Source organism: Phalangium opilio, unplaced genomic scaffold, assembly GCF_054372755.1.
Source record: "Phalangium opilio isolate 3A_F unplaced genomic scaffold, DU_Popi_V2 ptg000098l_1, whole genome shotgun sequence".
Taxonomy (NCBI): Eukaryota; Metazoa; Arthropoda; class Arachnida; order Opiliones; family Phalangiidae; genus Phalangium; species Phalangium opilio.
Genome location: NW_028324201.1, coordinates 3700690 through 3727336, shown reverse-complemented (window position 1 = coordinate 3727336; position 26647 = coordinate 3700690). Strand labels below are relative to the sequence as shown.

The 26647-nt window shown below is 37.9% G+C and overlaps 1 long non-coding RNA gene and 3 pseudogenes across 1 annotated transcript; 1 reads left to right on the top strand and 3 right to left on the bottom strand.

Annotated features, from left to right (window-relative positions):
* Window positions 1–11026: 11026 nt before the first annotated feature.
* On the bottom strand, window positions 11027–11144 carry LOC149634522 (5S ribosomal RNA; annotated as a pseudogene).
* A 139-nt stretch (window positions 11145–11283) lies between these two features.
* On the bottom strand, window positions 11284–11402 carry LOC149634521 (5S ribosomal RNA; annotated as a pseudogene).
* Window positions 11403–11540: 138 nt separating this feature from the next.
* Window positions 11541–11659, bottom strand: LOC149634520 (5S ribosomal RNA; annotated as a pseudogene).
* Window positions 11660–25610: 13951 nt separating this feature from the next.
* Window positions 25611–26357, top strand: LOC149634519 (uncharacterized). The gene is made up of 3 exons (XR_016373582.1): window positions 25611–26000; window positions 26082–26220; window positions 26293–26357. It is a non-coding gene; the product is annotated as an uncharacterized LOC149634519 (long non-coding RNA).
* Window positions 26358–26647: the final 290 nt, after the last annotated feature.

The window sequence follows — 26647 nt, the reverse complement described above, 5'->3', positions numbered from 1 at the left end:
TCCACATCATAGAGAAGCCCCACCTGAGAACCTCGGCAAGGATTGAACGGATGTGTGTCAAAATCCAACAGTACACGTTTGACATACTATACCGGCCAGGGAAGGACAATCCATCCGACTATCTCTCACGTCACCCAGAACCCTGTTCCACTCCGGAAGAGAACGATGATTTGGAAGCTTACATCAGCTACATAGTGGACTGTACTATCCCGAAAGCCATTTCCAAAGAAACGATCATAGAAGAGACCCTCAAAGATCCGACATTGCAGACGGTAATCCAAGAACTTGGCAAACTGGGAGGCTCGGGTTCAGAATTTTCCGGCAAAGATCTAACCCAGTATAAGAAGATCCGGAGGGAACTAGCGGTACATGACAGTGGAATATTGCTCAGGGGTTCAAGAATCATTATACCCTTAGGATTGAGAGAGCAATGCGTGGATCTGGCACACATCGGACATCAAGGGATCGTCAAGACGAAGAGGCTACTACGAGAGAGGGTCTGGTTCCCAGGAATAGACGAAATGGTTGAAACCAAAATTAGGAATTGTCTTGCGTGTCAGACGGTGGTAGGGGATGTCAAGGAAGAGCCGCTGAAGATGACCGAATTGCCGGATGACGTCTGGACCAACTTGGTCATGGATTTTGCTGGTCCATTTCCGGATGGCTGTCACCTGCTCGTTTTGATCGATGAATACTCACGGTATCCGGTGGTTCAGGTGGTCACTACACTAACCGCAGCCAACATCCTGGACAAGATAGAACGGATCTTTGCTCTCTTCGGGTTTCCGGAGAAGCTGAAGACTGACAACGGACCCCCATTCAATTCGTTGGCGTTTACGAAACGGTTAAAGGAGTTGGGGTGCTATCACCAGCGAGTCACTAAACTCTGGCCACAAGCGAATGGAGAAGCCGAACGGTTCATGAGGACATTGAACAAGTTCATCCAAGCTACCCAAGTTGAGCAGAAACCATGGAAGAACGAGCTCAATAACTTTTTGATGGCGTATCGAACTACACCCCATACGACGACGGGGAAGTCACCAGGGGAGATCTTGTTTGGACGGAAAGTAAGATCATGGCTTCCCGAGATGAACACTATAAGGCCAGACGCTATATTCCGGAAAGCCGAGAAAGAGAAGAAAGACGCCATGAAAGTGTACGCAGACAAGAAACGCCATGCGACTCCTCATGACTTCCGAAAAGGGGACTGGGTCTTGGTTCGACAGCAGAAGCATAACAAGCTAACACCTTTCTACGATCCCGAGCCCTATCAAGTCGTTAAAGTCCAGGGGTCACGAGTCACTGCCACTAGACAGGGGAAAACGATTGAACGCAACTGTTCTTTCTTCAAGAAAGTTTCGGCGGAAGTAGCTGCTCAAGGGTCCTCAAGGCGAGGAGATGATATACCGGACCGATCGCAACTTCCTGACTGGCCACGAATCTCTGGGGCACCTGCACCGGTCGAAAGACGCTATCCAGTCCGAGAGGGACGAGGAGTTCCGCCGAACAGATATGGCAATTTAGCGGATTAGCATACAAGAACAATTTAAAATATTTTAACGTTATAATATTGTATGAAGGATTTGTTAAATACTTTTGGATAGTTAAATTTTAATAACTGTGTTTTAGTTGGTCTAACGAAATTATAGTTTGGAAACTAATTGTTTTGTTTTAACAAAGGAAGGGATGTGATATCGTTACTCCGCGTGTAGCCCAGCAGGGGCATAGATAATAGATTGTATATAAACGGGGCTCTCCGCTAGATAAGGGGAGTTCCCGGTTAGAGCGAGTGGAATAAAGTTACTTTACCTTTATCTCTTATGTGTTATTCTTAAGCAACGACACTACAGCAATTATTAAATTTGTCACCGAAACTTTCTTTTCCGCATCTGGAACGGCCGTGCCGTCCTCGAGTAAAACGCGAAATTTTAATCTCAAAAGAGTTTTAGTCAAATCATGATAATTGTTAGAGGGAGGAATGATAAATTCGATATATTTAGCATTTGTTAGCGGGGCAATTGGATAATGAGCGGTCGTTTTAGTCCCGACAATATTATTGTTTACCACTGTCTTTTCAAATACTTCAAAATCGGAGAGAACACTTTCGTAGGTCGACATGTTTAGTCTAGAAAATCGCGTTTAGTGCGTCGCTTGAGACGTTTGCTCGGGCTTGTTTTAGCAGTCCTCTTTCTTTTTCGGCCCGTTCCGCTCTGAGTGTTGACAAACCTATCCACGCCTTTATGTAGTGGGGAATTTATTGATTGTTTGACATTTCTTTTAATCGATTCTCGAGGTGATATTCCGGGGTTTTGGGCATCGCTAATAACTCTGCTTGTTAATCCAACAGCTTCGGACGCTAAAGTACTAATGCGCAGTAAAGAATTGAAAATTCCGCCGACACTAAAACGACCCCCCGATTGGAAAACGTTCGCGTGTAAAGCCGGTAGAGACGATCCTCTTTGGAAATACAGAGTATATCTATTGGGTACCATCGCTCAAGTTCTATTGACGTCTACGTCTAAAAAACAGTTTAATATATACTTTACCCACATTTAACGGGATATTTTCCCCGTAATCGGATTTTAGTTCAATTTCAATTTCTTGTATATTGCTAATTGAAATGGGATAAAAGTCGATATTATTAAATGTTTCCTGGTTCTCCTTGTCTAGCAGCGAGAAAGCCGGAATTTTTATGAAGCGTAAAAGAGGGGCTTGACCACCACCCACTACTTGTTGACGGATAATATTGGTATAGACAAACATGGCGTCGACGCCTCTCATAATATCCGCGGGGTAATCCGAAGTCTCGTTATTAATATACCGATCCAATTGATTACTGCTAAACCCTAACAGTCTTCCGAGACCTCGCCCGGGTGTTGTTTTGGGAAACAAGATTGAAACCGTATCGTTAAATTTGGAAACTGTCACGGTTCCGTCTACATTTTGCGTAAATTTAAGACTTTTTCTATGCGCTGGTAGCATGGCGTCACTTATGGCACTTAAAACATCGCTAATATGATAATATACCCCGGGAGGAAACTCGCACGCGTAATTGTCAACTCGTCTGCCTTGGGACCCAGGTAAATACGGTTGGTCGGCGTAGTCCGGGTCTTCTGGAAATCTATCAACATCGTATTCGCTAGTCCAAAAATTATTATTAGCTGTCAGTGTCATAGATTTTAATCGGGGATTTTTCAGCGCCACTCCCGAGTGACTGTGTTGAAAAAATTCTCCCTCTTCGGGAATGTTAAATAATTGGGCCATTGGTCCAGCTACCGATACACGAGCACCTGGCTCTATTTCGTGACGAACATAGAATCTATTTTCCACCGCCGTTTTGAGAATGAAGATTTTAAAATCCTGGCGAGGAATATATTCTTGCACACCCAATAACTCGTTTATAATTTTTAAAGAGAAGGGGATTACCGCGCCGGTCGAGGTCAAATCGCATGTATATTCGCCAGCGGGTATTTTGATTTTCGTAAAATCAGTCTTAGTAAATAGATACATTAGCGAGTCATGGACGCGATAACTTACGTATGTGTCATTAGTTGTTTTAAAATGCGTAAAATTACGCTCTAAAGGTTTAGTGGATAGAAACGTCCCACCAACATATTCATCTTCTAAATTTAAAATTTTCTGCAGATCCTGGCTGAATAGCATCTCAATTTTTGCCGGACAATGGACTCTAAAATAATATTCCGCTCCTTGTTTAATAACGCTAAATTCGGCCTGATGCAATCTTAAAGAATCATTGCTCGAGGCGGCTTTGAGCGCTTCGGCGATGTCATAATAAATCTTATAGTCATCTTGCAAGGTTTGTGTCGATCTAAACTCGCCTGACACCTTAAAACCGAAATAAAGCCAGGGTTCTTCCCAAGCGGTATAGCGCTTTATGGTTCTATTGACTCGATATTCTAGGTATGCATTGTTTTCATTTATGGTATATTCTTCTAACGTCATGCTCAAGGGACCAGATTGATTGAGTCTTGTGTAGTATTTATTGGGGTCAAGATCGAGCAATTTAGCTAGTTGGGGAGAAAATTTAATTTCCACCCATTCCGGTGTTTTGAAATTATATATGATAGCATCACCCCAATTATCTATTTCGTGATATGTTACTGCAATTTTTTTAAATACTAATTTTTCCAAAGTGCGAGCTACGGCCCGATAAAGCCCTTCGGCGTTTTTCTCTGGCGTTTTACTGGCTTTAAAAGTTTGCGGTAAGAACAATATTGTGCAATTGTCATAATCTTCAGGGTTAATTGGTTCTGGTTCTTCGGGAAAAATTGGCTCGGGCTTTTTTTTCGGCGGATCAACCGGTTGCGGAAACAAGGGTTTTTCATCAACCGGCGGTGGGGAGGGGGTGGCTAAAATGGGTAGCTCAATAGTAGAGGTTCTTGTAGAGTCTGGAGATTTCGAGAGGTCAGGCTTTGATGGGTCGGGTTTCGATAGATCGGGTTTCGGTAAGTCAGGCTTTAATGGGTCTGGAGTTGGAATTTTCGGGTGATCTGGAGCTGGAATTTTCGGGGGATCTGGCTCCGGCTTTGGCTTTGGCTTTGGTAGTTCAGCCTTTGTCAACTCCGGTTTTGGTAGGACAGCTTTCGGTGCGTCAGGAGTCACAAGATTCGTGGGATCTGGATTAACAAGCTTTGTGGAATCTGTAGTGGGAATCTTCTGAGAATCTAGAGTAGCAAGATTTGTGGAATCTGGATTAACAAGCTTCGTATAATCTGGCTTTGGCTTTGGCTTTGGTAACTCCGGTTTTGGTAGGACAGCCTTTGGTGCCTCAGTAGTAGCAAGATTCGTGGGATCTGGATTAGCAAGCTTTGTGGAATCTGTAGTGGGAAGCTTCTGAGAATCTGGAGAAGCAAGATTCGTGGGATCTGAAGTAGGCGGGGTTGGCTTATTTATTGTAGTAACGCTTGGCTTAGTTGATGTACTACCAGTCGGCTTTGTTGTAATAGGAGCCGGCTTAGTCAATGTTGGAGGATCTGGTTTAGACGAACTTGGAGGTACCGGTTTAGTCGAACTTGGAGGGGTTGGTTTATTTGAACTTGGAGGTACCGGTTTAGTCGAACTTGGAGGGGTTGGTTTATTTGAACTTGGAGGTACCGGTTTAGTCGAACTTGGAGGGGTTGGTTTATTTGAGGTTGAAATGGTCGTTTTAGGTGGGTCAGTTTTCGGAAATGTTGGATAGTAGGGTTTTGGCGGATCAAGCTTTGGAGAGGTTTGTTTTGGAAGAATTATTTTGGGTGGTGTCGGAGGGGTTATTTTGGATGGTTCTGGTTGCACCGGTACTACAAGCTTAGTTGGATCAATAGGTATCGGAAGAAAGGGCGTAGTTCGCGGTAAAATGGGTATAGATTGCGGTAGAGGCTTATATTCTGGTTGAGGTTTTTTTCTTATTGGCGGAACTTCGTGACTCGTTTTACGTTTAATGGCTGCCTTAGGAACGTACTTGTAATTCAATTTGTTTTTTAAAATGTCTCCAACATTTTCAATCTCGATTGCAACATAATTATTAGTGTAATTTAAAGTTATATTTTTAGCATGCTTTGATACAGGTAGTTTGGATATGTAGGGGACGTCTTCGAAATTATTCTCCTTAAATTCGAATAAGATAGATAAAGGTGAACCATCTGGTATTCTAAATCGTATGTTTTCATCGCCTAAAACTTTTAGATATACGGGAAACTTTGCATCTAACTGTTTATTTACACGCGCTCCGTCTATATATTTATTGACTAATTTAAAAGCTAATTTGTTTTATAAATACGGATGGCTGTTAATATCATCATTTAACATATCAATAATACTATTAGGAAGCTCGTACTCGTAAGCCTTATCATACCGTTGGACTGGTAACTCTAATATATGGTATTGAATAGGCTCCCGAACAGCCTGATAGTTGTCACGATTTGAGTCACTTACGACCTGAATTTCAAACTTGTTAAAATCTTCGCTTATATTCACCCAGTGATTTGGAAATATGATTTCCGCCAACCCAACTTCATAATCACTACTCAAATTTAACGGCTGATGCAAATAATTTTTAAAACTTGACTGGGTATTGTTCGGATATATATCTAGACACGTATTAGACGCTAAAGTTAAAAAAGTCGTCATTCATGACTAACGCTTGTTTGTCAACTAACAGGGTCTTCTTAGGTTAACGTTATTTTATACATAAATAAGATTGTCAATGGCTCGGTGGACTGGCCAGGATTCGAAATCGTCACCTTTTGGTTATCACATTAGTAAACCCTGCCTTTACCCATTGAGCCATTGACAATCTTGAGAAACACTCCGTTGATTTTAGTCGTCATCCTTGAAACATCTACGAGGGATTTTGTTAAAAAAAAGAACTACACTCTAATTAAGCCGGACCGGTTTGCTAGTTTGTAACCCGGTTCCAATAAAAAGGACCACGCCCTGACTAGTTCGATCCGGTTTGATGCAGTTATTATATAAGCCGTCCGGCTTTAATAGTACCTTAAAGGGTGGGGTCGGTAAAAAATAAATTTTTTTATCTTGAAAGCATTACCTCGAGAGCTCTTCTAATATTAAATTTGGCCTCCATATTTTAGTATATAAACCCCGTGTTTCGAAAAGAAAGCTATCAGTTGTTCAACTAGACGCTTATCCATAAAACTATTCAGTACCAGTACGAAGATGTCTTTACCCGCCGATCCTTGACTCACGCAACAAAAGCTGCGTGAAAAGAGACCAAATTCGATTGTTCCAGCTGTCTCTTCTCAGGCATAGCCAGAAAAGAGACCAAATTCGATTCATGTGCCTCGATTTCCGCAACTTTTTGTGTATTCTTTCGCCGTTACTTTGGCTACACAAAAAGTTGCGTAAAATTTGTGTGAAGTCGCATGATGAAAGTTTACTGATGGTTGTGGATAACATTCACAACCATCAGTATTGCGTTTGGCCACTGTCCGGGACCAAGAAGTGGCGCAAACAACCAGACCTGGACAAGAAGACCAAGCCCCCCAGTGGCTCGAATGTAACTTCCTTTGGGAGGTAAAGGGTCAACGAAGAATTTTATGGGACGTGGCACGTAAAAGTTTACAGGCCCCGCAAGCATAAGGTTCTGCGTACCTTGCACCAGTTGGAACACGTTCTCTTCAGTGAGGCTCTAATTAGAATTTTGACTTCAATGGCCTTCTCAAACTTAACAATTTCACGACATCAACGTGGCCCTCTTCAGCGATAGATACATTTCGGGAACAAGAAGTGGCGAAAACAACCAAGCCGCGTCGAAATGCCCACGATTTTCGAGAACCAATGGAGGGCTTTACAAAAATGGTCGTTTTCTAACAATCCTCGACTACCCTGCGTGTCTTTTATCAAAATTCATCCGCCGGCGTTTATCTCACGCCGCGCCCCTCAACGTCGGCCACCAGAATGCACGAACAATGCTTAATGATGGTGGTCGACGTAATTCACAAGGTCGTGCGCATAAAACCTACGGTTCGGAAACAAGAAGTGCCAAAAAAAACCGTTTTGTTTAGCGGTAAATAATTTAGTTTTAATTTAAGATTCAGCATGTAACACGTTTTTTATGTTGAGGCCGAACAAGCCCTTCCCAACTCAAAGAAAAGAAGTATTGACCTTCTTGATGACGCTGACAAACAATATCAATATTTTTTGTTTTATACATTCTTGTTATTCTCTATTATCTTATTGTATATATTATTTGGTACTTGTTATTAAAAAATTTGTTTTTGTTTCTCAGACATACTTAAAGGTTTATTTTTTTATGGCGGGAAATTCAAACGGGGATCTTGGAAAATAACTGGACTGGTTCATTAAAAGAACTACAACCCTCCGAGGGTTTATCCTGACTTGTTTAGGGAAATATGGGTAAAAACGCCCCTGAAGAGGCATAGCATGGTGGAAGGCAGGGTTGGTCAGGTAAGATTTTAGCTTAATCTTTCGGTGGAAGTTTGGTTTGAGTTTGGTGGATGGCGGCCATCTTGGGGTGGCGGCCATCTCGGATCCGTGGCTATCTGAGTGGCTATCACTACTAGAGTAAATAGTGGAACGAGTCAAGAAGAAACGTCACATTACAGGTTACAGCATGCATCAGACCTAACCAATAATAAGTAACAAATTAATTTAGAAAATAAATAATATTAAAATTTTTAAATGTAATTTAAATGGAAAGGGAACTTAGTTCCAATTAATTCCATTGATTAATAACTTGGCAATTAGTTGTATCAAAAATAATATAAAATGAACTAATTACCTCTCCGAGTGACGATGTGAGAGGTATTGCACTGGACGTGTGGGTGTGTCTGTGTGTGTGTCTGTCACACCCCACGTGACCGCGTTCGCAGTTTGCGTATCGGAGCAAACGTGTTCCTAATTTCCGGACTGCATTGACAGTTCACGGAAATTTGGAAAATTGTGTTTGTCTCCGCTGGCTATTCTACTCTACATGGACACTAGTCTGTACTTGCTGGCTTCCAAGCACCACCATCTTCTGTTCTTCGTCAATTCCACATTGACACCAGCTTCTATGCCCCACCATCTTCAGGTCTTTGTCCATTCCATACGAACGCTAGTCAGTACATTCTGGCTTCTTTTCCTTCGTCATCAATTGGTTTCAAGATATACGCGGCGATCGCCTAGGGTTACAAGAAACGTCTAGCCTCCCAATGGCAGGGCTTCCACCATCGGTTCACGCGAATGCGTTTTTATCTATTATTATAATGGAAACGAATCGTATATATACCCCAAAATTTGAAGAAAGCGGGGAAGAGGGGTACCCTTCACTTTAAACGTCAATATTAGCAAAGTTTCAAAAGATAATAGGAACAACTTTATTTTAAACGATTTAACTATTTTTAAAGTTATTTACTGGCGATTAAAATAATTAATATCATTTATATTTAATTAATTATTTAAGATAAACCAGGAGCAGATGACAAAGGAGTCTCGGACGCTAGCTTCCATAATGTAGAGGGCAATGGGATCCGCGAACGTCACGGTTATTAACCACAATCATTACGCCAGTGCCACCTCTCGTAGGAAATTTGAGCTTTATTTTCCAGCCAATCGCGTGGCTGCAAAGTCTCGAAAAGAGATCTGGGAAATCGCGTCTGGAGCCTCTCTTTAAAACTACGTATCGTCTGCTTATAATTAGCCTAGGATTAACGAGTATTAGAGTTAAAAAATGGATTTCAACGGCTTTTTATTCTTTTTTTAGGCTAAAATTGATAATGAAAAGCCCAGCGAGTAACGTATGTACACTATTAAAGAACTAAAATGTGTTTCAGTTAATTTTTTCTAAATTTCTTCTTGAATTAAATGATAGCTACAAGAGGTTGGGAAAAGAAATCACTCACGATCTTTTAAAGCCCAAAAAGTAAGAGATAGTTATATCGTTTTCCAACCTCTTAGCATTCAATTAATTCAAAAGAAATACGGAATATTTTGGCCCTAAAACACATATATAACATTGTGTTTCGGCATCTTTTAAAACCTTGCTTTTATCTTTTGAAAACCCGACCCCAATCATTGTTAATTAAGCCTTGGCTTACCTGGGTTTCTCTGCTAGTTTGGACTTAATTTGACCCTATTTAGTAGGTTTAAAGTCACAAAATGTAGTCTTATCTTTTATCTTAATACCAACGGTTACAGCTGTTTGAATAAAGTAATTATATTGTGTATATTTTTGTCGCGATCGGATAAAACGAACCTCAGTAGCCACCGTTAGTCCGTTATTACAAAAAAATTCCCAGCAGATTTTGGTGCCAGATATAATCCACCAAAAGCATCGTCTGCTATAATGTCTGATAGCGCCTCTATGGCAAACGATACCGCTACAGCTGTGACGTACGCGGGTGCCATTGCCCTCTATATTGTGGAAGCTAGGGTCCGAGACTCCTTTGTCATCTGCTCCTGGATAAACTTATTTCTTTGAAGTGACACAAGTGAGAGTTTATATAGAACGAGTAATGAAGATTGCATCTGAATCGAAACAATCCACGCATATCAAAGTTAATATAAAGCGAGTAGGATGATAAGATCTCTTACAAAGCGATAACATTTCCTTTTTGCAGAATATTAAATGGAAATATTTTAAATATTTTTCGGTATAACGATTCTTTAAGTGGTTGTGTAGCTATAAAGCTCTGTTTCATTTTAATATTCCAAGAAAATCTTTTGATATTAACATTTCAACTTTCGTGTTTACTTTTTAATTCAGCTTTACTACATTTATATATAGTGTAAACGCAACTTATAATTTCACTACATTATATGGATTCTAATATTTCGTCTCTCTATAAGTGTTGAAGCGATTGGGCCTATGAAATAAGATACCCTAGATTTAAACCAGAATTGACCTTGTTTCGTTTTCTCTTACAAGGGATGTTAACAGTTCAGAGTGAGCCGAAATTTAAATACACACTTAAGTGATACATATTAGGTCCTCATTAGAATTATGAGAATACACAGGGAAATGTTAAACTATCAAACCTTTACAAATGACCTCCGCAATATCCCGCCAATTTGAGCTACGTATTTCCGGTTTTTCTCATTGGCTGGTGGACCCATGGACGAAGTTATACTGAAGAACCAATGGCAGCCCATTACTGCCCCCATTACTAAGCGACTAAACAACCAATGTAAAGCTTACTTCCCCCTTTTCAGCCCCAAAATGGAGGGGGTTATGAAAATGCGGAGTAAAATCCCGGAAAACGTTAGCGCCATCTAGACAAAATAAGACTTTAGCTGCTTCCCTCGTTAGAACGTTGATTCCCCCACTATCCGGTTTGCTACTATCTGCCGCTATAAGGCGAATCAACAAGTATTTTTCAACTTTCTCCATCTGCCATCCGTCCTTCAGTATTAGTTCGTCCATGGTGGACCTGTGTTTGGAAAGTAAATTCGTCTCGACTCGGAGAGGTTTATTTAGGTTTCCCAACTTGTTTAAAAATTACAAAAAGAAACTCTGTTTGCTTTTCTCATATCTGGTGGATTTTAGAAAAGTAAACTACAGTGTAAAAGCCAACGGCACGCAGTGTTCCTAAGTGGTTCCCTCCCAAGTACTGACTGCGCTCGACGCTGCTTAACTTCGGTGATCGGACGAGAACCGGTGTTTTCAGCGTGATATGGCCCTTGCCGAGAGCACTAGTTAATAATTCGAATTTAAAACTAATTAGACAAATTACCCTTCTGCATGTTTTTAAAAAATTACAAAAAGAAACTCTGTTTGCTTTTCTCATATCTGGTGGATTTTAGAAAAGGAAACTGAAGTGTAAAAGCCAACAGTACGCAGAGTTCCTAAGTGGTCTCCCTCCCAAGTACTGACTGCGCTCGACGCTGCTTAACTTCGACGATCGGACCAGAACCGGTGTTTTCAGCGTGATATGGCCGTTGCCGAGAACTATAGTTAGTTATTCGAATTTAAAACTAATTAGACAAATTACCCTTCTCCATGTTTTTAAAAATTACAAAAAGAAACTCTGTTTGCTTTTCTCATATCTGGTGGATTTTAGAAAAGGAAACTACATTGCAAAAGCCAACGGGACGCAGTGTTTCTAAGTGGTCTCCCTCCCAAGTACTGACTGCGCTCGACGCTGCTTAACTTCGGTGATCGGACGAGAACCGGTGTTTTTAGCGTGATATGGCCGTTGCCGAGAGCACTAGTTAATTATTCGAATTTAAAACTGTTGTATATTGTAGTGGTGGTTAAAGTTTAAGTAATGACTACTAAGTCTATCATAAAAATATTTATTAAAACATCCATTCTTGTTGTACTACATGCCAGAAAGTGTGTTCGTTACATTTATCATTTACTATTTATACAATTTTCAATTAGATAAAAAACTATAAAGAAAATAGGCTAAAACGTTTTTTATCTAATAGACAAGATAGCACAAATATGTAGATCCTGAAATGAGAATCTGCAGGTTGAACATAATGGTGAACGACGCCATTGAAGTGAACAACTGCGAATACGATCCGGAAGTCGAGAATAAGGCGTGGTTCGGCTTAACTACCAAAGATGAACTGCATGATTTGATGAAGAAAGAGTACTATTGCCGCAAAAAGAACAAGTTCGAGTTTTACATCGGAGAACACAGTTACCGGGGAGAATATTTTTTCATTTACATCAAGTCCATCCGTGTCAGGCAAGATATCAAGGAAATTGTCATCAGATCGTAAGTGCTTTTCAGATATTAAATTACATCAGAATATTGTAAGCTATACCGAAGTTCACATTAGAAGCCTCTCCGAGCTTCGCGTTTGCGATGAATATTTCCAAAGCTGCGGTTTGTGGAGGCTAAAATTGGCTCGCTAACCGCTTCTCCTAAGATACATACTCTGTTTTTAAATCGTTAAACATTATTTCATTTTAAGATTCACAGGGTCATGAATATTTTGGAGCGCAACTTTATCCACTATAAGTCAATACCGAAAAAAATCATTTATGATATGTCGAAATGGAGAAGAACTCCGGAGGAATTATTACCTTTGACAATCAAAGTTGTCAGTGGATCTCTAATCTTGTGGCTAATTGGTCTTTCTATTTCAACCTTCGTGTTCATCGGAGAATTGTTTTCGATCAACAAAAATTATTACTAAGGAGTGCACATTGGGATTCAAATAAATTTACAGCGCTGATAGAAACCAACATTTTTCCCCGTCATATTAATGAATTCGTAAATAAAATATTTGGATAGTAAACTAAAATTGACGGAACAATAGAGCAAATCATGTACCCCCATATATTTACTTATGTTAACAGCAAAATAATGGGCCCTGTAGAATAACTGCTGTAAATATTTTCAATATTCTATTCATTACTTTTGCTTTCAAAGTAAAAGTGTTAATAATTCCTTCTCGTTATTTCTCTATAAAAATATTTGAAATATTTTACTGATAGGTCAACTACAGTAATTTAAAGCGAGAGAAGGAGCTTTCATTGTTGTTATCTTGTTTTGAAAATTAGCAGTACACAAAATAGTTAAATGTAAAATGTTTGTAGTAAATACAGAAAGCCATAAGTTGTCTAACACAAAATGAAAACTAATGTCTCATTATGTAATGCTTTCGTAATTATCGGGGTTACGGCCTCTACAACTAGGAAATTGGTAGGCATTAGGAGTAAGGCATATCAGCCTGCACATCTTGTTTAGACAATTTCAATAGCCTCCAACCTAAGGACGTTAATGAGCCTTTATCTTGCACGAGTGTACGTTTAAAGATAGAAGTGTGCCTAAGCTGGAATGTGAATCTATTTCAAAGAGTAATATCACAAATGTTTCCTTTTAATGTTTCTTTTATTCGTAAAAAGTTAACAGTTATTTAGAGGTATTGTTCAAAATGTCCTCTCATGTGCTATTACACTTTACATTTTAAGCTTAGGGACACTTTTGGATTGAAAACTATTGGAATTGTCTAAACAAGATGAACAGGTTGACATGTCTTAATCTACCTGTGTGGCAATATTCTTGTTTTTAGAAAATAATGTTTGGGATATGTACCTCCGAAACAGAATGTTTTAGACCCCATGTTCTTTTGACACTTTTCACTCAGTCTGACCCAAAGATCTCACTTTTTAAATTATGCCATGGTTTTCAGAAACACCCTGTTCAGGCAAAAACAACGCTATTATTTATCACATTCATCTAAGCTCGAGAGTTGGGTGTTTTTACCTTTCGGTTTAATCCGAACCGGAGCCTCCGAAATGAACTAGGCCCATGCGTGTCGCGAAGTGAGAATATTTTTTTAACCAATTTAGTTCGCCGTGGTTTTACGCTTGGGGGCGCTTATATTACCGTAAAATAAACAAAGTTCAATCCCATGACCCTGTCGACTGCTTAAATATTTGGGCCAAGGTCGCTGATTGTAAGTATACGTTTATATTACTCTTCCTGAATTATTTTAATTGATATAATTTAATTTTTTGTCATCAATTCAATCTAACCGAAAGATTCAATAAAAAGTGAATAGCCCCAAAAACATTTAGGTTAATTGTAGGATGAAACTTTTCTCTATCATAAAAAATTTATGACTGACCCCTAAAATATCAACGATAATTTAAGGAAGACCCTTGTCACAACGGTAAAATGAGCGCCATCTCGTACACATATGTGGTGAAAATATTTTCCTTAACAAGCTGGATATTCCCCACATAAAATTTGACATGCATAGGCCTAGTTCATTTCGGAGGCTCCGTTTCATCCGTATAAAATAGGGATTGTGATTTCATCCATTTAAAAATAGTGTACCTAGTGATTTTATATGTATAATTTTGAAACTCTTGTTTACTTCATTTTGACATTTCTCTGGAGCTGAAATATTATAAGCATAAACAAAAACGAATTTAGGCTTAAATACATACTTGATATAATCAACTCCTGTCTTTACCAATCTCGCTAAGTTGTTTTTAGTTGATGGAGATTATACACCAATATGAAATTTTTAGCACAAAAATAATAACATTTTCCCTGTAATTTTTAATGTGTCATGGTTTAATTTAACTTCGAAAATTGCCATTTTAAAGTTGAAGTGGTGTGAATTTCAGAGCACAGGGATAGGTTATCCTATATCTCGCTTTAACAAGGTGGGCAACAACATCGACTGATAATTTGATTGACAGACGATTACAAAAATTACTTTTCACCAGGTGGGCCCGATAGAGAGTGGAGAAAGCGTCCATCGACTAAGCGAATTTTTTCTAAAGGCCTTCTGTTTGATTTCAAAGGTGGGGTTGGGACTTGGGGATTCTTTTAAGTTTCCACAAAGTTCGATTGTCAGCACGCGCAAAGCTAGTTCTCTATGCAACTTAGCTCTGCGCGTGCTGACAAGAGGTTAAAAAAACTACAGGATAATTTAAATCCTGAACATGAATATATCATTCGTCTCTTGTCAGCACGCGCAAATCTACGTTACATAGAGACCTAGTTTTGCGCGTGCTGACAACTGATGTTGTAACAGAGTATATACAGAATAAGCTGTCGTTCGAGATAGGGAGTTGTCTATCCTATAGCGTCGTGAAAACAAATTTCCGCACACGCATTCTTTATCCTGGTTCCTCTCTATACTTTCCAACAGTTTCGGGTGTCAGAACTCAAGAGCTTCAATTTTAAAACTTAGCTTTTTCCTTCGCTGTAAAATCATTTTGAAGTTCTCAACTTTAATGAAAACAAATGGTAAAATCGTCCCAATATCACAAAAGGGACCACTATTGAGACAATAGCGAAAAATTCGTAAAATGTTTGTGCTGAAGGCGCTTAAGAAAGGGAGTGGAAAATTGGGGAACAGGCAAGTCAACCCTGTCATAAAACCATTCGGAGAGAGTTTCTTAACATCTCTCCGCCAAGTCATCAAGCCATAAATTTAGGTAGATTCTTGGAAACTGAAATTAGTGCCTAATGACATCCTAGTCCGGGAGGTCAGGGTCAGGAGGACCACCCCAGCTAAGGTGACAATAGGCCACCCTAAAGGCATAGCGGGTTGGAGAGTATGGCGACGCGCGGTTTTTAGCGCCTATACGGCGAGTGAAGTAGCCGGCCGTTACACTGCTTATCAAAACAAATATCTCTTACGAACTGTTTTATTCCTTCTAGGCCGGGGGTATAACTCCCTCTTACTTTACCAAAACTGAAATCATTTTAGTCTTTAAGCTCATTCAGCAAAGATGACCGACAAAATTACTCAAACAGTATGTGCGAAAAATGGTTGGGCCAAGCTCGAAGTAGAGATCGGGGAATTCGGCAGGTGGCCGAATTCAATAAGAGAGTTGTTTTGGCGTAAACCCCAAAGAAAGAATAATAATTTAATCAAAATATTATCATTTTGTTATTTAAATGACGCGGAGGAAAAAACTGTCATATCGGCGATGATATTTACTAAAGTGTCACACGGCGGCCGTTATAGCTCAATTTTTCTTTCAATTTCTTATTTTTATTCTCACGTTGAGATGTTAAGGGTTCTTTAATTGAATTTTAAGAGTAGGGTTTATTTAATTATTTATTACATTTAGAGCCTGTACAGGGTGTTTGTGTTAAGTCTGCCATATATTAAAGGGTGCATGTATTCTATTGTGACTAAAGAGCAAATGAAACGGCAAGCGAATACCAGAAACCTTTCGTCACTTTCCCTTGTAGCGGGAATTAACGTATCCGTCTTTTACTAATTCGTACGTATTCCGAAAATCTTGGAAAAAATATGTCTTAATTATGACAAACCATTTTTAAAAACCTTATGACTTTTGACGATTGGTATATATATAGGCTTACAAGACGAAAGGTCATAACCTTTTCCCTCCCACGAAGTGCGCGCGCGTTCTAATCTCCCGTCTTCGGTGCTATAGTAAACGGAATTGTAGTAATTTGGGAGAGCTTTTGGCTGGTCATCGGTGGCGTATGTCTACCAAATTTTACGTTGTACAAAGGAAATGGCTAGTCCCAAGACAATTAGAAGGGAAGGCGACATGGGATAGCGATTTTATCTACGTTTATGGTTCCAGCCAGTCGTGGGTAGACGGGTTAAAATTTCGACTTAAATAAGGGTAAGAGAGAAGAAGCTAAGTACCGCTCCCATTTTTCATCGTCCCTTCTTTACTATTCAACTTGTTGGGTTGAGCAAATAAAATAGGAAAGTTTTACGCGAATAGACCTTAAGGGACAGTCCCATTTTAGAGGCTCAAAGTTTTTCCTCTTCTTCGTGTCAACCAGTTTACTGTACCAGTTTTTAGCCACATCGTAAGATGTGAGCTATTAGTTTCACTGGGGAAGGAAGTGGGAGTTGCCGTTTCTGTTGTGGTGGCCGTGGGTGTTCGTCCTCCCTCGTAATACATTATAGGTAATTAATAAAAAAAACTTTAATGATTCAAATAAAAAATATAAGATTTGCATTTAATTGAACAACATAAAATTAATTATGTAATAGAAAAATTTAAACATTGTAGTTTTATTTTAATATTGTAGTTCATTTTGGTTTAAATAGATGTCGCTGTGTAAGTTGCCCTGACACTATGAATACATTACACCCTGAATACATGAATGTACACCAATTACACCCTGAATACACGAATCCTGAATACATGAATGTACACCATTATACATGAATGTACACCATTATGCATGAATGTACACCATTATACATGAATGTACACCATTATACATGAATGTACACCATTATACATGAATGTACACCATTATACATGAATGTACACCAATTACACCCTGAATACATGAATCCTGAATACATGAATGTCATAAATGGGTTTTGTCGTAGTTTTTTACCATTTCTAGTGTTAACAATCATGCCTATGACAATGAAAAATTTTCTAATTTAATACAAACATTGAGTGCTTCTTGGATATTTTGTTTTCAATTAAACATTGAGTGCTTCTTGGATATTTTGTTTTCAATTAAACATTGAGTGCTTCTTGGATATTTTGTTTTCAATTACTCGTTAAAACTTGTAGCATGTAATAAAACTAAAATTAAAGGATATTTTGTTTTCAATTACTCGTTAAAACTTGTAGCATGTATTAAAACTAAAAACACTTGTAGCATGTAATAAAACTAAAAATAAATTGTAGCATGTAATAAAAAGAAACTAAACTTGTAGCATGTAAGAAACTAAAAAAAATACAAAAGTTTTTCTAACAAATTTTTGTTTGTCATAAAACTAAAAAAACTTGTAGCATGATACCTCTTAAAAGCGAGAGTATACAAACGATGTGGCTTTAATATGGGCTTTGACCATCTTGATATATTTTACAATCTTATATTAAAGTAATATTTTATTTGGGCAATTGTTTAGAATTAATGAATAAATAAATAACATTATTTTGAACCAATAATGTACCTTGTTTCATAAGCCTTTTTTATATTGTACAACCTTTTTCTTCAATGAATAAATAACCTTTTTTTTGTAAAATCACTTGTTCGTTTCTTGTAATTTTATCACGTAATGGCACTCAGTATTGTTAATGTGTACATATTTAGAGAAATTGAAATTCCGTTCTTATCAAATCAACCGTTGACAAAACTTTATACTCCGAAACTACATGCTTAAAATTATTATAATACTTGCATCAATGAATTATTAGTTTTGACTCAGTTTATGCAGAGTTAAATCCCGGTATTCGAGCGGAGATCATATATAACCATAAGTAACATAATAAATATTGTGTTCACATTTTGAAGATGAAATCCGTACCGACATAATATTAATTTAAAAATAATTTAAATATGCTTAATATATAAATGGGGTATAATAAAATTAAGACTACTTAATTATATCCTTGATAAATAAATATTATTATTTCGATAATAATACGTTATTATAAAATTTCGTTACTCTAAGATTACTAACCTGCTTAATATTAAAATAAGTATATTCCAGCTTGTTAAAAAAACCGAAATACAAAAATTTCTTGTATTGACTATGACTATCCCTATAGAATGATAAACTACGAACAACCGCGTCGTCTATAGTCCCTCGTGCTAATTTATGACACAGCTGATTTTCTACCTCCAAGTTTTCCATCTCGAGTCAACGCTCGAGCTGCTTCTCAATATTTCGAGGTGGCGCAAAAATTAAAATTTCCCGCCAACACCATCACGTGATGTCATCAGCCCCACCCATCCCCTCAACCCCAGGGATGTCGGTATAAACCAAAAAATTTTACCCCTCCCCCTCTGAAAGGGGGAAGGAATGGGGGTAAAAAATTTTGGTTTATACCGTCATCCTTACTCTCTCTCTCAAAGATTTTAAAATTTCAAAGTGAATAGTTTGGTTTTATAAAAATTTCCAATTACAAAATACTGAATTCAGTAATTACGCTTCGCTATGCAAGAGTGAAGTAATTAGTGCTGTGCGAATACTCGATAAGAGGTTTTCTGAGACTCGAAAAAGTTTCGAGTATCAAACCAAGACTTGATAAATACTGGAACCTGCTTTTGGATAGCCTTCAACTCTGAAAATAGGATGTGGTAGCTATAAAAATCTACAACAAAGTCACGCTTATTGGATAACAGACGCACATTAGTGCTCATTGGGTAGGTTAGATCATAATGCCAGTGCAATGTAGTAGGGTGGTAGATCCTACCTGGTAAAATAGTGGAAGTAAAAGTAATGAAATACAGTTAAAGGCGCCTTTAATATTATTATTTTATAAATTTATTTATTTTTTTTTAAAGTTCAGGTTAGTAATTTTCGTTTGGAACTTTGCGCGAAGTATAACAATGGCTACAAGTGACTTCGGTGAGGAATGAGATTCCGAAGAAGATATTAATGAGGAATTCAGTTAGATAAATTAAAAGGGAAGAAGACTAATACCGTCTGGGAATTGTTTGAAGCAGTTGTCGATTATCAAAATTACAACAAATGTCTATTATGAGAGCAATAAATTAACAGAAACTGTGAAAATACTAGAAAATCAATTCCCAATAACTCGGTAAATACTCGAAACAAATTTTCCAACTACTCGGTACTCGATTCGAGTTCTTGAGATTCGGCTTGATGCTCGATAAGGGAAAATTTCAATACTCGAGACTCGACTCGAAACCAAAAATTCAAGGCTCGCACAGCCCTTAAAGAAATCGCTTCCTTCAAAACTTGTTTCAAACATAGTTGAAAGAGCCTCAATTTGTAAAATAGATGTTTTTCGTGGGTATTTTAAAAGCTTCCAATTTTCCTAAATGTTTTGTTGTTAACTGTATGTTGAAAAATCTGGTAAAACCGGTTTAAGATTATATGGGTCCCTACCCCATTGACTCAAATGTTAGTTTTCCAATTCTTAGAATTTTCTGCCGATAGCCAGACTATTATCTTATACCGAATTCTATCAACTGCTTTTATTGTGCGAGCACCCTGCGTCCGTGAACATAAGGTCCAGTGGGCTATGGAAATAGCGTTTAGTTTACATAATTTTACACGTGAACAAAAGTGTGCGTCATCGATCTTAAAACAGCATCGGATGGTTTGAAAATCATACATACAAATGCCATTTTCCACGTAGTATTTTGATAGAAGCGAGATAAAGAATGCATTAAATATCCCCAAGATCTATTTTTATATATGATGTGAAATTACTAACGGTCCAAGGAAATCGGAATTGGTATTTTAGCTGAAAAATCCGAGAACCCTTTTTCTTAGAGATTGGATGGCTCAAAACTTGGGAAAACTATAATAATACGTCATGAAAATGAAACTTAAAGGCTATATTTTTTTTTGAGAATCACCTAAGGCCAAGAAAGTATATTTATATCTTAAGGAATAGAATAGCAATTTACTTCTTCGAGCTATAAACCTAAAATCAGACTGCACGGCTCAAAAAGCATTGTTTTGAAGGAAAGTATATTTTAGGTAGTTCCTACCTTTTTGCAATATTATGTTAGTTTTTGGATGCTAAATGGTTTTTATATTTAACAGAATGTGACAGCCGCATCATTTGTAAACGAAGTTGTCCTTTTACCAGAACCAGCGTGTAAAGAACCGCGAGGCCACCTAAAAACACTTCTTTACAGGAACAATTTTGTGAAAGACTGCGTATCGTTCGAAAAGGATTGGACAGAAAAAGAGATATTAGAACGCTTATCAACACTATTTGAAGAAAAACTGAAGGGCATAAGTAAGAATCTCTAAACTTTATTTCCATAGATGATTAAAGGTTGAAATTTTTCTCATACAAGGAATTTTGAGTGCGTGAACTTAAGGCCATAAGTAGTTGTAGGTGTCAAACCTTGCGATACCCAAGAAAGGAACCACAAGAGCACGACTATCCGTCCTAAACATGTTGCCCAGTATTTTGCTATTCATAGGGACTTAAAATTTCTGAAACTTACTCAGTGTTTTGACAAAGATCAAATTCCGCAGCGTTAAATGTTTTATTGCGAAATAATTTGATTTAAAAATATTATACTTTTCAAACACCATTATAGATTATAGAAACTGCCGAAGCACTAGTCTTTCACATCGCGAATAGAAAAGTGTATATTTTGTGCATAAAATGCGATGGACCAAATTCCACAAGTTAACGTATTTTTTGAACAGATTGGCAGTCAGCATTGAAAAAGTAGGGACATTCGAACTTGTGATTATCATCTTACGTATGCTAAAACCCAAAGCATAATGTTTCATATTAACGCCAATAAAACGACTCAGTTGACTGTCACGTCAAAAGGCGAAACTTAAAAACATAAATATTTTCGTTTCTGGAAGAATCGGTGAAATATTTGCTAGTTTACTCCACTCTTGCTTTTATTGGAGAATCAAATGCCCCAGTAGCACAAGCCTTCCGCATAACAGTCGGCTAAAGGTCGAAAAGTCGGTTTACGGTCCAGTCGGCTGTACCATGCTTATTCCGACACTTTTCCGACTCATGAAGCCGACTACTTCTTTTAGTTGGCAATGCCGACATCTATCTGACAGTTGGAATTGAGATGGTTTAAAGTAGGCTTGCCTACCGTCTAGAAAATTCCAACTTATTTTTTGCCAATTGATTACCGACTCTCTCGCACTAGTCGGTATTGTGACGTTTAAGAAGAGTAAAATTAAAAGCAAAGTTATGCTTAGGCCGTTTAGTAACCGACATTTATCCGACAGTTGGAATTGAGATGGTTTAAAGTAGGCTTGCCTACCGTCTTGAAATCTCCAACACATTTATTGCCAATTGATTACCAACTCCCTCGCGCTAGTCGGTATTGTGACGTTTAAGAAGAGTAAATTTAAAAGCAAAGTTATTCTTAGGCCGTTTAGTAACCGACATTTATCCGACAGTTGGAACTGTGGTGGTTTGAAGTAGTCTTGTCTACCGTCCTCAACATGTAACCCATTTTTGCCAATTGATTACCAACTCCTTCCCGCTAGTCGGTATTGTCACGTTTAAAAACAGTAAAATGAAAAATGAAGTTGTTGATGGGCCTTCTTTTTCCGTGGGACGGTTTTTTTGACTTTTACTATTCCGCATATGCCACCAAATTTTTTTTTGTTATATATTTAACTTATACTATATTTCTACCCACAAGCAGAAGTTGATAATACTATATTTTTGGCAACACTAGAAACATAACGTTACAAAAAACTGCAAAGCAAGAAAACACATCTGATTTTCTAGTTTGAATTTTCCCTCCTGTAATTTCTCGGGTCAGGTGACACGCCTCTGTTCTATTGGCGTAACTAAGGTAACGCCATCATCGAAGAGGGCGCTGCTAGTGCGAAAGCAAGTCAGCCCTTCCAGTATCTCTGACGCGGCTGGGTCGTTAGAATGTTTAAGCGAGATTTTTATGGTTGAAAATGATTAGTTCTAGGCTTGCTAACTTTTAATTTCATCGCTAAGGTTCTTTGTCACACTATATAAACTAGAAACGTCATCGTTTGTCACGTAAGGTTTGAATTTTGTTATTGAATTATCAATTTATCTACCTCTTAGATTCAGTTTTATTCATAAGCCTTTGCTTTTTACCTAGCTTCTCCATCTGCTGGGAACCACACCCCTATAAAGTGAAACCAAAACTTAAACGTTTTCGTGTGCCTTCAGTTTCTTTGTTTTAATATAAAAGAAGCAAGTGTTTTGGGGCGCTTGGAGTTCAAAAACCTTATATATTAAGTATTTTAAAGATTTTTGGTTGTGAAAATAATACCGAATTCCAAAATAGATCTCAATTTGATTTAGTTACAGAATTTTTATGCGTTTTCAAACATTTTAAGAGAAAAATGTGTGAAATAATACCCTTTAGAAAATACCCTTTAGAATTGTATGTTTTTCTTTTTCCTTAAAAAAATCTGTAAGTGTATATGTTTCATTAAGATTTTTGTAATTTAATAGATAGTAACTGGCCACATCGAAGATAGTAACAATGAATATTAATAAATGCTTTAATTGATGTAAATATTATACTCGCCCTGAAAAATTTTACTTTTGGTTAAAACCAATTAGCTAGGCAGCTAATATTTCCATTCGACTATTCGTGTAATATCGAATAAATTGTTTAATATTTGAAAATGTTATAATTGATGCTCAACCTGTATGTTACTTGGAATATTCAAAGTACAAATTCTAAAGCGATTTTCATTGAAAATGTAATAAAGAATTTTCAATACTAGGTATCAGTATCCTTTACTATAAGCGAATGAAGCCTCGAGTTAAGGCTTGATCGTCGCAAAACCGTCGGGCCTCGAGTTAAGGTTTGATCGTCGCAAAAGCGTCGGACCTCTTGCTGACAGGCGGTTAAGTCGACTCTCAAACGTGTTGGATGAGGGTCGTATTTCATTCGTGTCGTAACAGTCGGTAAACCAGTGGGCCGTCGTCCCACCGGGCGGACATTTCGATTCTCAAACCCTTACTCTACCAGCCCGTTACCGACGATTTACCGTTCCCATACTAAAAAGCCGCGAAATCGTCGGATTGAGCGCGGCTTTAGGTAGGCATAATGACGGCGACATATAGTCGGCCAACAGTCGTTTTATAGTCGCCTCATAACAGTCTGAAAACCGGCGGGCCGTCGTCCCGCCGGGCGGACATTTCGACTCTCAAACCCTTACTCTACCAGCCCTTTACCGACGATTTACCGTTCCTATACTAAAAAGCCGCGAAATCGTCGGATTGAGCGCGGCTTTAGGTAGGCATAATGACGCCGACATATAGTCGGCCAACAGTCGTTTTATAGTAGCCTCAAAACAGTAGGAAAACCGGCGGGCCATCGTCCCTCCAGGCGGACATTTCGACTTTCAAACCATTACTCTCCCGACTTATTAGTGACTTTTTACCAACTCGTCGGTAACACACAAAGCCGACCATGTAGGCCCTACGTCGGCAGTGCTACTGGGGTGAGAGCATGAAGCCCAGGACTTCGAGTTTGACCAAGAACATTTGAACATAAAGATGAAAATTGGTACATAGGTTGTTTTTGACCTCTCAAAGAAATATACTAAAAGTCCCCAGCTCTAGAGCGCGAGATTTCGCCGCCATCTTGTAAAATGGCCGCCGGGAATAAACTACCAAGAAACCCACGCTCTATCCATCGACTCGGCAAAAATTATGAATGACGCAGGAATTAACCTCCGCAAATGTAGGAGCAACTCTAAAGAACTTAAGGCTCTTTTAGGAATTCAGCAAGAACCGGAAACGAAAAAGGACTCGTTTACTATTACCAGAAGACATAGCGAGAAATTTCAAGCGTGATGTGAAGATTTGCCTAACATTCGCTACGTACAAGTACCCAGGTTTTATCTCCCAAAGGCTTCAGAGAAAATGTCAAACCCAACTGGACTCCACTGTTTCGAAGACGCCAGCGAAAAGGCTTACGCTGCGGTGGACTACTACAAAGACCTCAGCGGAAATTATTGAGCCACTCTCGTTTCATCAAAGGCAAGGGTAGCGCCCTTAAAGAAACTTACGCTTCCTAATCTAGAGCTTATCAGTGCAGTAATAGGTGCAAAACTTACCAATCGTCTACATGGGCAATTAGAGACGAAACCACATTTTATCATGAAATTAATTGTTCTTGAAAAAGCGTAGATATGTAATTTTTTTCATTTAATTTAGAGGAACTAGATAGATTAACAGTAAAATCAGTTGATTGAATTAAATATTGATCAAGGATTGAGTGGATAAAAATAACTAGAAAAAATTTCAATATCTGAACTTCAGTCAATTGATAAACCTCACACATATCGTTTGTTTTTTCGGCCTTGGTCCAAACCAAGATGTTTTTATATAATATCTGTCACTTCAGTCTTAATGTAATTAAATTTTGAATAATTATGTTTGCTTTACCGTCACACATTTGCATTCTAAAATATAATGGTGCATTCAAACACCATATATGCTGTTTTTTCCATAGCCAAAAAAGACATCATTTAGGGTGTACTTTAATCCCATTTCTATGATCAATTCACGCCATTTACTAATATTATTTGGAAGTTTTAAGGAAATATTAGGCATTTAAGCACCATTTACAGTGGCTTTTAACATCTTTTTTTGACAATCTGTTGAACTTCTAATATTTCTTAGTTTCATGGTTTTAAAAGTAGGGAAAAAGTATGCTACCTAAGTCACATTATTAAACCAAGTGAAGTGAAATAATCGATAAATATTTATTATAACCACTACACCACAGACACATGGTAAGTCTAAGTTTTCCAAGAGATCTGACTAATTATTATGTCCAATCACGACCCCAGTAGCACAAGCCTTCCGCATAACAGTCGGTTAAAGGTCGAATAGTCGGTTTACGGTCCAGTCAGATGTACCATGCTTATTCCGACACTTTTCCGACTCATGAAGCCGACTACTTCTTTTAGTTGGCAATGCCGACATCTATCTGACAGTTGGAACAGAGATGGTTTAAAGTAGGCTTGCCTACCGTCTAGAAAATTCCAACTTATTTTTGCCAATTGATTACCGACTCTCTCGCGCTAGTCGGTATTGTGACGTTTAAAAAGAGTAAAATTAAAAGCAAAGTTATGCTTAGGCCGTTTAGTAACCGACATTTATCCGACAGTTGGAACTGTGGTGGTTTGAAGTAGGCTTGCCTACCGTCTAGAAAATTCCAACACATTTTTTGCCAATTGATGACCAACTCCCTCGCGCTAGTCGTTATTGTGACGTTTAAGAAGAGTAAAATTAAAAGCAAAGTTATTCTTAGGCCGTTTAGTAACCGACATTTATACGACAGTTGCAACTGTGGTGGTTTGAAGTAGGCTTGCCTACCGTCCAAAACATGTAACCCATTTTTGCCAATTGATTACCAACTCCTTCCCGCTAGTCGGTATGGTCACGTTTTAAAAGAGTAAAATGAAACCATGCACGTCATCATCGAAGAGGGCGCTGCTAGTGCGAAAGCAAGTTAGCCTTTCCAGTATCTCTGACGCGGATGGGTCGTTAGAATGTTTAAACGAGATTTTTGTGGTCGAAAATGATTAGTTATAGGCTTGCTAACTTTTAATTTCATCGCTAAGGTTCTTTGTCACACTATATAAACTAGAAACGTCTTCGTTTGTCACGTAAGGTTTGAATTTTGTTATTGAATTATCAATTTATCTACCTCTTAGAGCCAGTTTTATGCATAAGCCTTTGCTTTTTAACCTAGCTTCTCATCTGCTGGGAACCACACCCATAGAAAGTGAAACCAAAACTTAAACGTTTATGTATACCTTCAGTTTCTTTGTTTGAATATAAAAGAAGCAAGTGTTTTGGGGCGCTTGGAGTTCAAAAACCTTATATATTAAGTATTTTATAGATTTTTGGTTGTGAAAATAATACTGAATTCCAAAATAGATTTCAATTTGTTTTAATTTGAGAATTTTTATGCGGTTTCAAACATTTTAAGAGAAAAATGTGTCAAGTAATACCCTTTAGAATTGTATGTTTTTCTTTTTCCTTAAAAAATCTGTAAGTGTATATTTTTCATAAAGTTTTTTGTAATTTAAGAGATAGTAACTGGCCACATCGAAGATATTAACAATGAATATTAATAAATGCTTTAATTGATGTAAATATTATACTCGCCCTGAAAAATTTTACTTTTTGTTAAAACCAATTAGCTAGGCAGCTAATATTTCCATTCGACTAGTCGTGTCATATCGAATACATTGTTTAATATTTGAAATTGTTATAATTGACCTGCATGTTACTTGAAATATTCAAAGTACAAAT